The 15,322-nt window shown below is 43.6% G+C and overlaps 1 protein-coding gene across 6 annotated transcripts in view; it reads right to left on the bottom strand.

The window, feature by feature from the left end:
- FRMD4B (FERM domain containing 4B) overlaps positions 1 to 15,322 on the bottom strand; it is a 235,277-nt gene that overhangs the window by 90,071 nt on the left and 129,884 nt on the right. The gene's annotated exons all lie outside the window — the stretch shown is intronic.

The raw sequence follows: 15,322 nt of genomic DNA, 5'->3' as shown, positions 1-15,322 counted from the left end.
ACATGCAAAAAGGCTTTCCAAAGTCCCTAAACTTTTCATGCCCCGAAATACAGCCCTGCTGGGTAGGTTGCTAGTCTATTATGCATATGCAGAATTGAAGCTAAGAGGCAACAAACTGCAGCGGCTGCCACATTATTCAAAAAGCCAGGAAACTTCAGATCCTGGCTAAGGATTCCCCCCCCCCCCGCCCCCGCTGCTTTTCTCTTCTTTCACTGCCACCCAATGGATAAGAAACTGGTTGCCAGGCACTTCCACAGGAATAAATACGCTAGTGCATTGCAACCCCCCCCCCCCATGGACCACTTGGAAATTGCTGAGGGTGTTGGTGGACTACTTAATGATTTTTCTGCCTCTTGCAGCATTTGTAATGTGCTGTGATAGGTGCTGTGTGATTTGTAATTATATTTTTGCTGCTTCTTTTATTTCTTATATTGTATTTTATTGCACTACAATTTTAATTTCATAGAATTCCTATCCGTATATCCTTTGCATAGAGTCTATGTGGAATTTGTTTCTTAACCAAAAAACAGACAATACACTCTTATACAATTGAATCAGCAGTTGCTGTATTTCATTCTCTTCCACTGAATGAAGCCACCACCTTCTTGCCTTCACTACGAACATTCCCCACCCCATGCTTCAAATGGGCAGTCCTCTTTTTTTCTTCTTTTCTCTTTGTAAAAGAGCCACTTGTAACCTTATAAGACACATTCTCGTTACTTTTTTCTAAGTAGTCAAATGCTTAAAGGTTGTTCCAAGAATGAAGGTAGGTGTGGGAAAGAAGTGATGTCACAGTCATCAGCCAATCTATGCTGTGCACTGCTGCCTTCTCTTGGCATCCAGTAGAACCAGTTCTCCCTGAGCAAAACCCTGAAAGAGGAATAGCAGCTATATCTGATTCAGAATGGTTAAGTGTATTTTCAGAGAGCATATAGCATAGAAGATGAAATATTCAGGATATTGGGAACTGATAGAAATGAAAAGACCTTGCAACAGTTGAACTGTGCGATCTAGCCCTTTGGCTAATTAAACAATCTATGGTCTTTTAAAATGAGGCAGGGGTAATTGGTTTGTTTGTTACCATGTTGTGTACTTTTATATTGTCAAATACCCTGTGATCTGGTACATAAATTTAATAAATCAAAATAATAAAATATCAATGCACATGGCCTAGTTCTCACTGAGGTGGAAAATCTATACCTGAGCTGTCCTGCTTCAAGCTGCAGGTGAGGTTGCACATGACTGACTGTTCGTTGAAAGAAAGAAAGAAAGAAAACCCTTGCATGAGTGATACCTTCAACAAGATCAAAATTGAAGGGACTAGCAAATAAATGGCACACCCTGCTTTTAACATTTAGAAAGAAAAGAGTTAGAGAATGATTGTAAAACACTTGGGTGAATATGAATATTCTTGTTGTAGAACAGCCTTTCCAAACCTGGTGCCCTTCAGATATTTTGGACTACAATTCCCATCATCCCCAACCACTGACTATGCTGGCTGGGGCCAATCGGAGTTATAGTCCAAAACATCTCGAGGGCACCAGGTTGGGAAATGCTGCTGTAGAAAAAGGACTTGGCTACCGAGACACCATAAGCAGAATTTAGCTCATTCAATGGTCTGGCGGGCAGAAGGAGTGATAAATTTTCACTGATTCCACCTGAAGCCCCACGAAGTATGCCATAGACAGTTGGGGGGGGGGCTCTAGAAATTAGCAAGCTGCAGGAGGGAAATGAGCAAAAAGAAATGTCTATCCCTCCCCACTCCTTCCAGCAGTGGAAGCTTCCACTGGTTCATATCCTTCTGTGAATGGAAGGCTCCATCCTGCTTGCAGGAGATGCAAAGTCATTGCAGGAACCTTCTATTTTGGTCTGGGTGGTCCAAAATAAGCTCTAGTGGAGGGGGCACACATCTTGGAATGGGAAGTACGCAGGAGATAGGTCTACCCACATAATCCAAACATCCTAGTTTCAATTTTAAGTACAGTGGTACCTCGGGTTACATACGCTTCAGGTTACATACACTTCAGGTTACATACGCTTCAGGTTACAGACTTCGCTAACCCAGAAATAGTACCTTGGGTTAAGAACTTTGCTTCAGGATGAGAACAGAAATTGTGCTCCGGCGGCGGAGCAGCAGCAGGAGGCCCCATTAGCTAAAGTGGTGCTTCAGGTTAAGAACAGTTTCAGGTTAAGGACGGACCTATTGAACGAATTAAGTACTTAACCCGAGGTACCACTATATGTCTAGAAACAATAGTATTTGGGGAAGCCCTTTTATCTTGTTACATTCAATATGCATATGAAAACCTGGTTTAGCTAATCTACATTAATAGTTAGTTTATATTAGTGAAGCTAGGGCTGCCAACAACTTTGTCCGGATTTTCACTTTTGGGAATATGGAAACCCTAGTGAAGTACACTTGCCAGTGGGAGAAAGTTGTGATGGAGTGGGGAATGCGAAGGAGCACAGCACAACACAGCCAGTGTGATGATGTCATCCGCAAGTGTGCAAAGATAAATGACCGGCTCTCCTTGCTCAGATAAGTGACTGACATGATATTAAGACTTTCAGGGTTTACTATTGTTTGTGGCATATTAACACAGAAGTTAGTAAATAAGGCCAGCTGACTATTATATGGGATAAAACAAATTTCCCTGCATTTATTTTTTTTTTACCATTCTTGGGAGTCTTCTTATGGGGGCTATTGAGATGACTTTAAAATTTACCTCTACACTACTGCAGTGGGAATTGCTTAACCATATACGGAACATAAAGGGACGGGTGGTGCTGTGGGTAAAAGCCTCAGCGCCTAGGGCTTGCCGATCGAAAGGTCGGCGGTTTGAATCCCCGTGCTCCCATTGTTCGGTCCCAGCGCCTGCCAACCTAGCAGTTCGAAAGCACTCCCGGGTGCAAGTAGATAAATAGGGACCGCTTACTAGCGGGAAGGTAAACGGCGTTTCCGTGTGTGGCTCTGGCTCGCCAGAGCAGCGATGTCACGCTGGCCACGTGACCCGGAAGTGTCTCCGGACAGCGCTGGCCCCCGGCCTCTTGAGTGAGATGGGCGCACAACCCTAGAGTCTGTCAAGACTGGCCCGTACGGGCAGGGGTACCTTTACCTTTATACGGAACATAAATCCAGTGTAGGAGAGATAATGTTCCTTTTTCACATTGCAGAACTGCACTAATGAGAACATTCACAGTCATAAAATGCTTCACCTTTTGTACAACAATTAGGGCCACTTGAGACCCCGTCCTGAATTGAACCTGGCAGTCCAGCTGATAAGCATCCCTGGGGACAGCTGACAAGAAGACACAACTTTATAAAATAAAATAGCTGCACGGTTAGTTATGCGGTACTCTGACATATGGCTCCCCCCTAGGGACCATGTAGTTTGATGGCATCAATCCAAGCAGACATAAAATTTAAAACTCATAGACACTTGGTAAGGGCTCCATGGGAATCTGTGGATATTAATGCATAATGTGACACTTATCATAATCCTGCATTCAGAAAGTGGTTCGATTTACATAAAAAAGGAGGCATATGTTTGGAGAAGCACAATTTTTAGGAGCCAGGAAGTCTATCCTCAAGTTTTCCTCTATACAGGTAAGGATAGGACAGTATTAAGTAATTATTAATTCCATGATTATACATTTCCCAGTACAGTATATATAGGTTCATAATGTTGTTGTATCACATTTAGAGATAAAATATTTATGCCTTGTGACAGCTGCTATAGTTTGGGTGGGTATGCTTTTTTCAAGCTTCGCACCTTCTCCTGCAACCAGAAAACAGAATCGTTGTACTGTTTTTGCTTCTGCACTTTCTCTATTCTTCCAGGCTGACTTGTTTAAGATGAATATAGCAGCCTAGGGTTTGCCGGTCAGAAGGTCAGCGGTTCGAATCCCCGCAACGGGGTGAGCTCCCGTTGCTCGGTCCCTGCTCCTGCCAACCTAGCAGTTCGAAAGCATGTCAAAGTGCAAGTAGATAAATAGGTACCGCTCCGACGGGAAGGTAAATGGCATTTCCGTGCGCTGCTCTGGTTCGCTAGAAGTGGCTTAGTCATGCTGGCCACATGACCTGGAAGCTGTACGCTGGCTCCCTCGGCCAGTAAAGCAAGATGAGCTCTGCAACCCCAGAGGCATCCGTGACTGGACCTAACTGTCTGGGGTCCCTTTACCTTTACCTTTACCTTTACCTTTTACCAGCAATCTCTCACGCCATTATTTACCTTATATTGCTTTCCCCTTTCAATTTTTGCATGGTAACGTGTTTGTCTCTCTCTGTGTGTACACACAGACAGTACACACACTGTGTGTGTGTACACACAGATGTACTAAGATCACAAATCCCTCCGTGCTGCAAAACAAAGCCAGATCTAATATGAGTTGTAGGTATTTTACGTATTGTATTCTGCCATGTGTGACAGGGGTGGGAATCTTGGCTGGTTGGGGCTGATCAGAATTGGAATCCAACAGCATCTGGAGAGCAACAGGCTCCCCAAAAGAGATACCTGTGTAGAAAATTGGCACATGTAAAAATCACTGGAAACAAATTACTTTCCACACGGAATGCTTTCATGGTGTCTACATTCCTGTGTAAAAATTAAAGAGGGGAAATCAGTTTGACTCTCCTTCACCTCAAATGTAAGTGCTAAGAGTCCACTTGCACCAAAAGAGGTGTGTGTGTGTGTGTGTGTGTGTGTGTGTTTACACACACCTCCCCCACAAAAGAAGACAGCATTTCTATAGATTAATAACCATGTCTTGATTTAATGTTTTGCTTCTAGACAGTGATTTTAAATTTGTCTGCCCCAGCCAACCAATCTCTAAAAGTGTTCAGTGCTCCTTTGCTACAGCCTTTCCTCTCATTTCTACCTGGGCTGAAAGCATAAGCCCATATTAAAGATTCAAAGTGTAAGTTTGACAGTTCAGCACACAGCAGCCTTATGAAAAATTCAGTGGATGACAGACGAGAAGTCCCAATGCTGTATTTACCTCAAAACATGACTTTTCACAGAGAAATAAATGAATAAAATATCAAGTGCCATCTTAAGTTTCATACTTTGGAACAGGATATTCTTTTGGGTCCAAGCAGGGGAAAGAATTTTTTTAAAAAAGATAATAACAACAAAACCTACAAAGTTAGATATGTTTTCAGAAAGTTTCTCAATTTGAACATGCTTATTCCTCCTATTAAAACCTTCATGATCATTTCAGACAGAGGGAAGACGAACTGGCCAAAGCGTCATGAGAAAGTTGACTGTGTTTTTGGTCCTACTGAAGTACCAGTCGCCTCAAGGTTTTTTTGTTGTTGTTGACACAGATAAACATGTATTGACATATGTCAATTCGAGTTGATCTCATATGAGTGATGGTGGACAAGGTGGCATTTTGAATTTTGTAACTAGCTCCTTTCTTGTCCAACTGAAGTAATTACAGGGTGGTGGCAAGTTTGGAAATCAAACTAGTGTTTTAAACCTGGAACAACTTCAATTTACAAAAACAAACCTAACATAAAAACAGTAATTTGATATCGCTATAATTACACAGCTGGCTTAAAGAGTATATATGCAAGCAAGTTGGCGGGGTTGATGTGCAGGATGAGTCTCAAAAGACTGGATACATTTCTGAATTACTCAAATTGGGAAGGGAGGACATAGCTGGATATAATCCAGATAAAGAAATCAGGGTTTTATAAGATGCAGATGTAAAGATGTTCAAACAGAACTATTTGAAAGAATTGAAAGAGCCATGCCTTTTAGTCTGATACTGTGGCGGCCAATCCTTTTAACATGAATAACTAAATTAAGACTACATGGAAATGACAACTGCAGAACAGCGGAGGTGGTTTTTGTTGTTTTAGTTTCTGGGGTTTCTTTTGCATACAGAACATCTTAGGCCTGGAAATTACTTTGGGTGACATTTCTTACAATTTTAAGTAAGCTGCTTGCTGCATATACATTAAATAGCCTGCCTCGTGGCTGTTTCTAATTACCCATAGGGAATAGGGGTAAAAAGACCCTTCTTATGGCTGCATTTTTAAAGTAGATCTAAAGATCTACCCCCTCTATTGCCTGTCCTCCCACTTGGTGTTGCATTTGTTTTATGCTTACGGTTTTTATTATTATTAATTATTATTATTATTATTATTATTATTATTATTATTATGCTCAACAACTAACCTCAGCACAACCTTCAGTGCTAATAGTATCCATTGGACTTTATATTCTGGTGAAAAGAATCTCACTTTTGCTGTTGCTGTTGATGTGCAAGGTCAATTCTGGAAGGTTTGGTGAACTTTGGAGTTAATGAGGCCTTAAAGGCTCATCGTTAGAAGTTTAGTCAAATAAATAAGGTCAATGAGCACTAATTAGGCATTAAATAGAATTAAGAACGAGGTTGCCTTTCAACCATAGTGTTCATTTTATTGCACACGGTGGTAGTTTCATCACTGAGTAAATTATTTCTTGCAATGTTCAAACTATTTGCAGCCTAGGTTTTGGTTTAGGATTGGTAATGAGGGAAAGCAGGGTTAAAGCCACGAGAGTGGCAGAAATACAGCAGGATATGCCTTTTCTAGCATGGAGGTTCAATTATGGGAGAAGCATCACCCATTCACATTTTGTCTGTTGGACATTTTAATATGTGTCTGGCCACTGATTTATTTTTGAGCCCTTCACCCAATCTGCAAAACAGAAAAACTAATTTGTGTATGATGTAGCTCAAATTCCTTGAGAATTCTGTCCTGTTTTGTGAGTGGGTCAGAGGGCCCAATCCACACACAGTGTACTGGGCCCAGAAAAACCGGTTGGCACCCCTTGGTAGAGAGGCCAGATCTTCCAGAACCAAGCATGACTAAACCACTTTGTAAATATGCCCACTTTTCCAATATCATTCTGAAAACAGAAATGTATAGACGTAGAGCATAAATCTTCACAGTATAGTCGTACCTTGGATCCCGAATGCCTTGCGAGTCGAATGTTTTGGCTCCTGAACGCCACAAACCCGGAAGAGAGTGTTCCGGTTTGCGAACATTCTTTGGAACCCGAATGTCCGACGTGGCTTCCAACTGGCTGCAGGACCTACCTGCAGCCAATCGGAAGTCGCGTCTTGGTTTCCCAATGTTTGGGAAGTTGAACCGACTTCTGGAATGGATTCCGTTTGACTTCTGAGGTACCACTGTAGTTAGAAACTTGGCCAAAAGTTCATGCTCAAAATGTGTGATAGCACACGTCAACTCCCTGAAGACTACATGTCATTTTTTTCCCCATCTCTTGTTAAAAACATGCCCTTAAAGATCTGCTGCGACCGGGGTCCTTATGCAGCATCTGAATTACAACACAACTCTAACCACATCTACTCAGAAGTAAGTGCTTGAATTAAATAGGATTTACTTCCTAGGTGAGTGGGTTTAGAACTGCACCTTTAATCTTTTTACTGAAATGCTGGTAAAAGGAGCTTTACTGTACTGTGATCTAGAAAGGAATTTGGACCCTTTACCTAGAACAGCTGCTAGCTTATCAGCATTTTGAGGTTGACCTTTTCTACAAGGAGTTAACCTTGCAACACCCTTCAAGTAGTTCAGTTGAGACCTATGACTTCACCCACTGAACTTCACATCTTAGCAGGAATTCGAGCCTAGATTGCCTGTAGGCAACTCTGACACTTGAGTCCAACATGGTGCACTCCAGGGATCAGGGGCTACAACATACATCCCTGATCACTGGCGACACTGGCTGCAGCTTATGCAAGAGTTACTGTGGTTCACAACATCTGGAGGGTACCAAGTTGGCTACCGGTGGTCAACTCATGACACACCATTTCCCCCCTCCCCAGGTGTGCTCTTATTTTTGAGTGATTAATAAAATATTATTGTACAGAAATAAAGGAACACAACTTAAAACACCTTTGACCTAAAGTCCTAGTTGCAAGGTACCTCAAAAAGGCAGGCTTTATGAAATGCTAAAAAAAAAATCAAGTCAATTGCAGCCTCAGAGACTTCAAAACTAGCAGTTACGTGAGCATAGGGAAGAACTGTACCTTTCCTCTAGTCATAAACTTGGTTTTCTTCCCTAAGGCCAGTGTCATTCAGAGATGACTATGGGCTGTGTGAGTAGCCTCAAGAAATCCAAACCCAAGTAACAATGTGCAATTACATGTGACTGTTTGGGTGTTGGGAAGAGGAAAGTGGGTAGAAAAAGAAAAAGGGGAGAGAGGGAGGGAGAGGGGAGAAAGTGGTAATTACCAGGGTGTGGGCACCCTGGTCAGCTAATTAAAGTTGAAGAATCCACGGTACAAGTCTATGCCATTATCACATGAAATAAGGAGCATCAGACACATAAAAAAATCACGGTGTTGAGAAAAGGTAGCAAACGTTTAGTCACCATATGGATTCTGACGTTCAGTCAAACCATCATTAAGAAGAAGAAGAAGAAGAAGAAGAAGAAGAAGAAGAAGAAGAGTTTGGACTTAATACCCCGCCTTTCACTCCCCTTAAGGAATCTCAAAGCGGCTACCATTCTCCTTTCCCTTCCTCCCCCACAACAAACACTCTGTGAGGTGAGTGGGGCTGAGAGACTTCAGAGAAGTGTGACTAGCCCAAGGTCACCCAGCAGCTGCAGGTGGAGGAGCGGAGACGCGAACCCGGTTCACTAGATTACGAGTCCACCGCTCTTAACCGCTACACCACACTGGCTCTCTAACCACAGTTATGCCTGGATATTATTAATCATCATCATCATCATCATTACGACTACCTCATTGATTACCCACTATTCACCAGCTAGTCCCAGGGCAGTTTACAACAATTTAAAATTCGATATTAAAAACAAATTAGTCACAGAAGTACGGTGCTTTCCAAAAAAACGCACACCTCAGGTGTCAAAGGTGAGGGCAAAGAGGTGTGTGCTGAAAAAAGATTTGCCTCTGGTGGGGAGAGAATTCCAGTGTAGGGGCTGTGACAAAGAATGCCCTCTCCCAGGTCACACGTCCTTTAATCTTCAAAAGTGGTGGAGCTATCAAGAGGGCCCCCTCTGCTGATCTTAACATCTAAGAGGATGTGTAAGGATGGAGGTGGTATTTAGAGCTTAAAAGTAAGTCCTTCAGCTGGAGTGCCTTAAATTAGGCCAGGAAATGAGCTGGCAGCCAGTCCAGCTGTTTCAGAAAAGGAGTGATATGAGTTCTAAAGTGAACCCCAGCCATTCATTCATCTGGCTGCTGTGCTTGGAACCAGTTGAAGCTTTTTGAGTCATCTTCAAAGGCAGCACCGTGTAGAGTACATTGCAATAACCCTATCTGGAAGTTAACCTGGTTAGCTGAAAACAGAAAAAAACGTGTAACTTTCTCTATGGTCACCATACATGCCTCATACATTTAAAGCACTCATTCAATTTGAAGAAAGAAAGAAAAATTCCTTCCAGTAGCACCTTAAAGACCAACTAAGTTAGTTCTTGGTATGAGCTTTCGTGTTACAGCCCCAAGCATTCATTCATGGGGGGGGGGTGTCCCTGACTCCCAGTACGTTTCCAAGCACAATTCAAAGTGTTGGTTTAAAGCCCTAAACGGCCTTGGCCCTGTATGCCTGAAGGAGCGTCTCCACCACCACTGGTCAGCTCAGACACTGAGGTCCTCCTCCAAGGGTCTTCTGCTGGTTCCCTCACTGCAAAAAGTGAAGTTACAGGGAACCAGACAGAGGGCCTTCTCGGTAGTGGCGCCCTCCCTGTGGAATGCCCTCCCATCAGATGTCAAGGAAATAAACAACTATCTGACTTTTAGAAGACATCTGAAGGCAGCCCTGTTTGTTTTTCATGTTTTATTGTGTTTTTAATAATCTTTTGGGAGCCACCCAGAGTGGCTGGGGCAACCCAGTCAGATAGGCAGAGTATTATTATTATTATTATTATTATTAATATTTCTGGGTTAGCGGAGTCTGTAACCTGAAGCGTATGTAACCTGAAGTGTATGTAACCTAAGGTACCACTTTATATCTTTCGCTTCTCTATTTTCCTGTGCACTTTTTCAACATTAACTTTGAAGTTACTTTGTTATTTTTATCAGGTTTTCATAAATGAGAAATATAGTTAAGACTTTGGAGATGTATTTAATTTTTTCTCATATGCAACTGAATAATTTTCATACAGCGTCTTCTATGGACTTTCTCAAACGAAAGGAAGCCAGACGTGTTTGTGCTTAAGAGGTACTCTAGATGCTGAAGGAGTGGCAACTGAACATAATCTTCTGTGATATGTTGAAGAGCAGATTTGGAAACTAAACTAGGCCAGGAAATGAAGGGCGGCTACTCACCTGAAAAGGAGGCCACCAGCCAACCATGAATAATTAGTAAGGAACAAAATAATGCCTTCACAGAGACTACAGGGGATATGCTTAATCCTTTGCCTTTTACACAGACATAAGTAGGCCTTCAACAGACTCCTACTAGGAATCCTTTGTGATCACAAGCACTCCTTTTTGTGAAATGACTGAAGTGTTAAGAGCAACTGGGCTCTAAAACCACCTCCCTAGAAAACAAATGTGCAAAGTTGGTGTTATAACCAAATACAGAAAAATAATAATAAATGAAAAGTTAAGTGCTAGCCTTCTTTTCTAAACATACAGTGCTGAACCAACCAAATCAGAAGTGGAGAGAAACAAAAGGTACCTCCACTATTGTGCATAAAATGGAAAGGCAGCCATGTTAGTCCGTAAGAAAAAAAAAAAAGGGGGGGGGACACTCCAAAATTCAAAGCTGGACTACTGGGCTCCATCAAAATTCCAGGAACGTGTGTGTTGCATTTAAGGTGTGTTGGACAGAACACAGTTGCAAATCAGGCTTTAATTTCTCAGAGTTGGGGAACAACCCTAATTCATCCCAGAATCTTAGGTGTGTAACTTGATAAAGCACCAGCGAAGTAATTACTCAGCCTGAAATGTCAATCTTGAAATTTCAATCAGTTCTCTTCTGGAGAACTCTTCATCAGGCAATCTTTTGTTTGGTTCGGAGGACTGAATCTGAGACAGTTTCCATGCAGAGCATGTGGAAGAGCCCTTCCCCCAAAACATTACAAGAGTAACATCTGAACCCTTGCCTGCAGAGCACAATGGATTTCTAGCCTATTGCCTTCATAACATGGCCTCCTTGTCCAGCCTGGACTGACACACTGAACAGAAGCACTTCACACTGCAACATTTTGCTGTGGATCCCGCTTGTGTAAACACGCACAAATAAACACAGTGAAGATGCTAATTAATTAAATCTTATTCATTTGCAGGGCTTGCAGGCCCTGAATTAGCTAATCACTAAAATATTCCTAAGCAACTAGGGAGGGTTTAGGATAAAGGCAATTCATAAAAGGATTTCGTATCTGCACTTTCTCATTTCATTTTACCCCCCTCCCTTCCTCTTTCGGCGCTCGTGCAAGTTCTATCTTTAGGAACAGAAATGATAAATCTAGTCTGCTGCAATGTATATTTAAGTAGTCACAGGCAGAAACAGAACACCCTTCGGTGCAAGAGAACACTCCTCTCTCCCAGACAAGAGACGGAGGAATTGTGAAATGTTTGTTGTAAAGCTTGCAAGAGCTCTTGACTTTTGGCTAAACTGGCAGGTGGCCATACAACTGCAAACACTCTTCAGAAGTTTTCTTCTTTCCAGCAGTGCTAAATGTACTCACTACCAAATGTGAAAAATAAATCTTTTGTGTGTGGAGTGAATTGTGGCAGACATACCCACTCCGTACGTAATTGTTGCAACATCTCAGTAGAAAATGCTATAAAAGCTTAAACAAGGATATTGTATTCTCACTGGAAACACCCAAAACAGCACCGTGAAAGGTGTGGTGAATCAGTAAATCTAGAGGGTGCAGGTAATAACCTCGACACCCAGAGCCATTTCTTGCACTTGCCATCCTTTATCCTGGCTCTTGTGTAATGCAGTCTCTGCTGTTCTCATCAAACGGATGTGGCCAAGCACGCATGGTCACTGGGGAAGTGAAGTCACTCCCCCCAGTTTGATGGATGCCCAGCTATGATGAAACGTCATGCATAATGAGAACAATGATGCACAAGCAGGGTGGGGAGGCAACTTTGAACAGGAAGAGGGGTGCTGTACACTGAACATGTGAAGTACTTTTAAAGCACTTTGTTCCTAATCCCCTTGACTATTGTCTACAATCTAAGAGTAGCTATGTTCATATACTTCAGCTGCACCCAATTACCAGTGACAGCCCTGTTTTCCCCCGTGCTCGCCCTTGTTTTGGGGGATGCTTTCTGAGATTCTGAGAACTGAGATTCCCACATCAGGGGGGCTGGACTAGATGACCCTTGGGGTCCCTTCCAACTCTAAGATTCTATGAACTTCCTTTGAGAGCTTTTAGGTGGTAGGAAAGATGTTTTAATTAAACAAACAAGTTGCCCCCTTGAGGATTCATTTCTCAAGAGTTCTTGGGAGTGCCATCTCTGCATGGAGGGGAGATGCAGGTTTCCTGCATTTGTTTACAAGATTTATACCCTTCCTTTCAATCAAATGATCCTCAAGGTGGCTTACAAGAAACAGGTACTAATGCATGGAAACCTAAAGTCGTACAAGCCCAGCGACCCTTAAAAGGTAAAGGTAAAGGTACCCCTGCCCGTACGGGCCAGTCTTGACAGACTCTAGGGTTGTGCGCCCATCTCACTCAAGAGGCCGGGGGCCAGCGCTGTCCGGAGACACTTCCGGGTCACGTGGCCAGCGTGACATCACTGCTCTGGCGAGCCAGAGCCGCACACAGAAACGCTGTTTACCTTCCCGCTAGTAAGCGGTCCCTATTTATCTACTTGCACCCGGGAGTGCTTTCGAACTGCTAGGTTGGCAGGCGCTGGGACTGAACAATGGGAGCGCACCCCACCGCGGGGATTCGAACCGCCGACCTTTCGATAGGCAAGCCCTAGGCACTGAGGCTTTTACCCACAGCGCCACCCACTCCTTAAATCCTAAATCCCTAAAACCACTCCTTAAATCCTTAAAACCTGACCCTTAAATCTAGCTAATAGATGGGGCCAGACTGGGCTGCTGCTTCTTCGCTCTACAACGGATGGGGCCCAGTTGGGCTTCCCCTTGCAATCGTATTGTTTCTGGAGCACAATGGGACAGCCTCCCAGTGGTCCTTCTTTTCCTAGCTGGTGGCAGAGGCCAGAGTGTGCTTCCCTTGTGCTTTCTATTCACAGAGCGTGTTGACTAAGGCGCTTATGCACAGGACCACAAAGGCATGAACAGCAAATGCGGTGTGCAGCCTTGCCTGCTGCAGCTGGTGAGCCTGGTAACCACACCTACCTCAAAAGGCATGCAGGACAGTCAATGAATTCAGGACACAACAGGCAGGGAAACATTCAACCATGTGAATGTGCAGTCAGGCAAGTGATCCTTGGTATAAGACAAGGAACATTGCAAGAGCCCACAGGAGTGAGCCTATTTTAATCTGTGAAATGTTGGCGAGTATACGCGTGACACCTTCTGATCTTCTGTTAACTTCAGAGTGCTTGCACCTTCACTGATATCTGATCTCTCCCACTTAGCGATGGCGCCACCATCCGCATTAGCTTGTCCAGACTTTATAGTCAAAACATTGAGCATGTGCACATAAGCATGATGAGTGGGTGTTAAGGCTAATAGGCCAGACAAGGCTGAAGGCAATGTGAGCGGCAGAGGGGTGGGAATTCCCTACAAGACAAACAAGACACATAAATCAGGTGGGGTGTGGACCAGATGCCTGGGTGTAACAGCTCTAAAGGCTCCAAATATCAGTATTGTGTAAATGCAACAGTGATAGGGAAACGGTGCTGCAAGTCACTCACTGTCCTAGCCCCATTTCCATTAAGCTGCTTCACTGCAAGGCTCCACTGATTTTTGGCAGGCTTAGGAGCTAAGCCAAAGGTTGTGGTTGCTGGTACATTTGCCCTCTTCCTTTGTCACTGGCCTCACACAGAGCCTCCACTCTTTGTCAGGGACAAGATCCGGAGCTGGAAAAGAGGGCAAAAGGAGCTTGCTGTTTTGCCCACTTCACAGTGCATCTCAGCCACCCCACCCCCCAAGACGACTGGTATAAGTCAAGGTGCTCTGGATGCTTTTCTAGTTCGACCAGTGAAGGCCCCCATCACTCCTTCCTGCTGTGGAGCATGAAAAACACCAACAGGAAGGTTGGTGGTTTTATCAGTGTGCTGCCGAGACACTTCAGGTACCTTGGGAATTAAGTGGACAAGCAATTCCCTTCTTGTAGCTGGGGAAGAGGTAGGAATTCCACTGCAATGATCCTCATCCACCTCTGCATCCTAAAGCTTGGAACGAAAACTAGGGCGTGCCATGTTTGCCAGAGAGCTGCAGCGCCCTCACCCTAGCAAGCATGGCGAACGAACAGAAATGTGGAATGTTCACATTCAAGTACTCAGGTGTGATGCTCATGCTCACATTACCCTGATTCCTATCTATCTTCAAGCGACTGAACTATTGCCACACAAAGAACAGGCAGAGAAACCACCCTCCCATGTCTCAGACACCATGGCAGGAGCCTACTGGGGTATGTTGCAAAACCACATAGAAGGAGGCTTGCATTATATATATATGACTGGCAAATGTTTAGGAGCAGTGAGAGCTGTCTGGTGAAAGGAGCTGCCATGACACCTTCTCTAGAGACTTGTCAGAAGAGCCGGGATAAAATCTTATAAGCAAGGGATATGTATGGGTACAGGGTAGGCTTCCATGTACCATCATACTAACATATGGGATTTAATGGGTAGTGTGGGAATCACAACATTAATTGGCAAAGAACAACTATAGGGCACTTCAAGGTCAGGTATCCATCCCATCCACCCGAGTCAAGTTCCTTCTAACTACATAGACTCTCCCAATGTCTCCAAGGTTGTTCATTCCCAAAATTTAGGTACCTATGGAACTCCCCACCCACCAGTGGAGTATACCAAAAGCTATTGGTCTGCCACTGATGGGTTGGGACCCACTATTGAACCACAGCCTAAACTCAAGTAGCCTGCAACAGTAGCACAACCACTGTACGAATACATGGCAAAATAATAATAATGCACTTTTGGGTTAAAGGTAGGTCTCAGATTTGAAATGGCCAAAGACTACTGCTATAAACCACCCTATGCAGAAAATCAATGGTTTGGTTTAGAGTTAGAAGTTCCTTCCAGACAGAATCATAGGGCTGCAACCAAAAGCTCATTGCCTAAACACTGCACTCCCCCCACATCTGTCAGCCTTCCCAGATTAAACCCATGCAATCTCACCAAAAGTGTGCCACAAGCAAAGCACAGGAGCCAACAAGAAATGTTA

Source organism: Podarcis muralis, chromosome 2 (assembly GCF_964188315.1).
Source record: "Podarcis muralis chromosome 2, rPodMur119.hap1.1, whole genome shotgun sequence".
Lineage (NCBI taxonomy): Eukaryota > Metazoa > Chordata > Lepidosauria > Squamata > Lacertidae > Podarcis > Podarcis muralis.
Note: the sequence above shows the minus strand (reverse complement) of the source record. Positions and strands in the feature narration are given on the sequence as shown.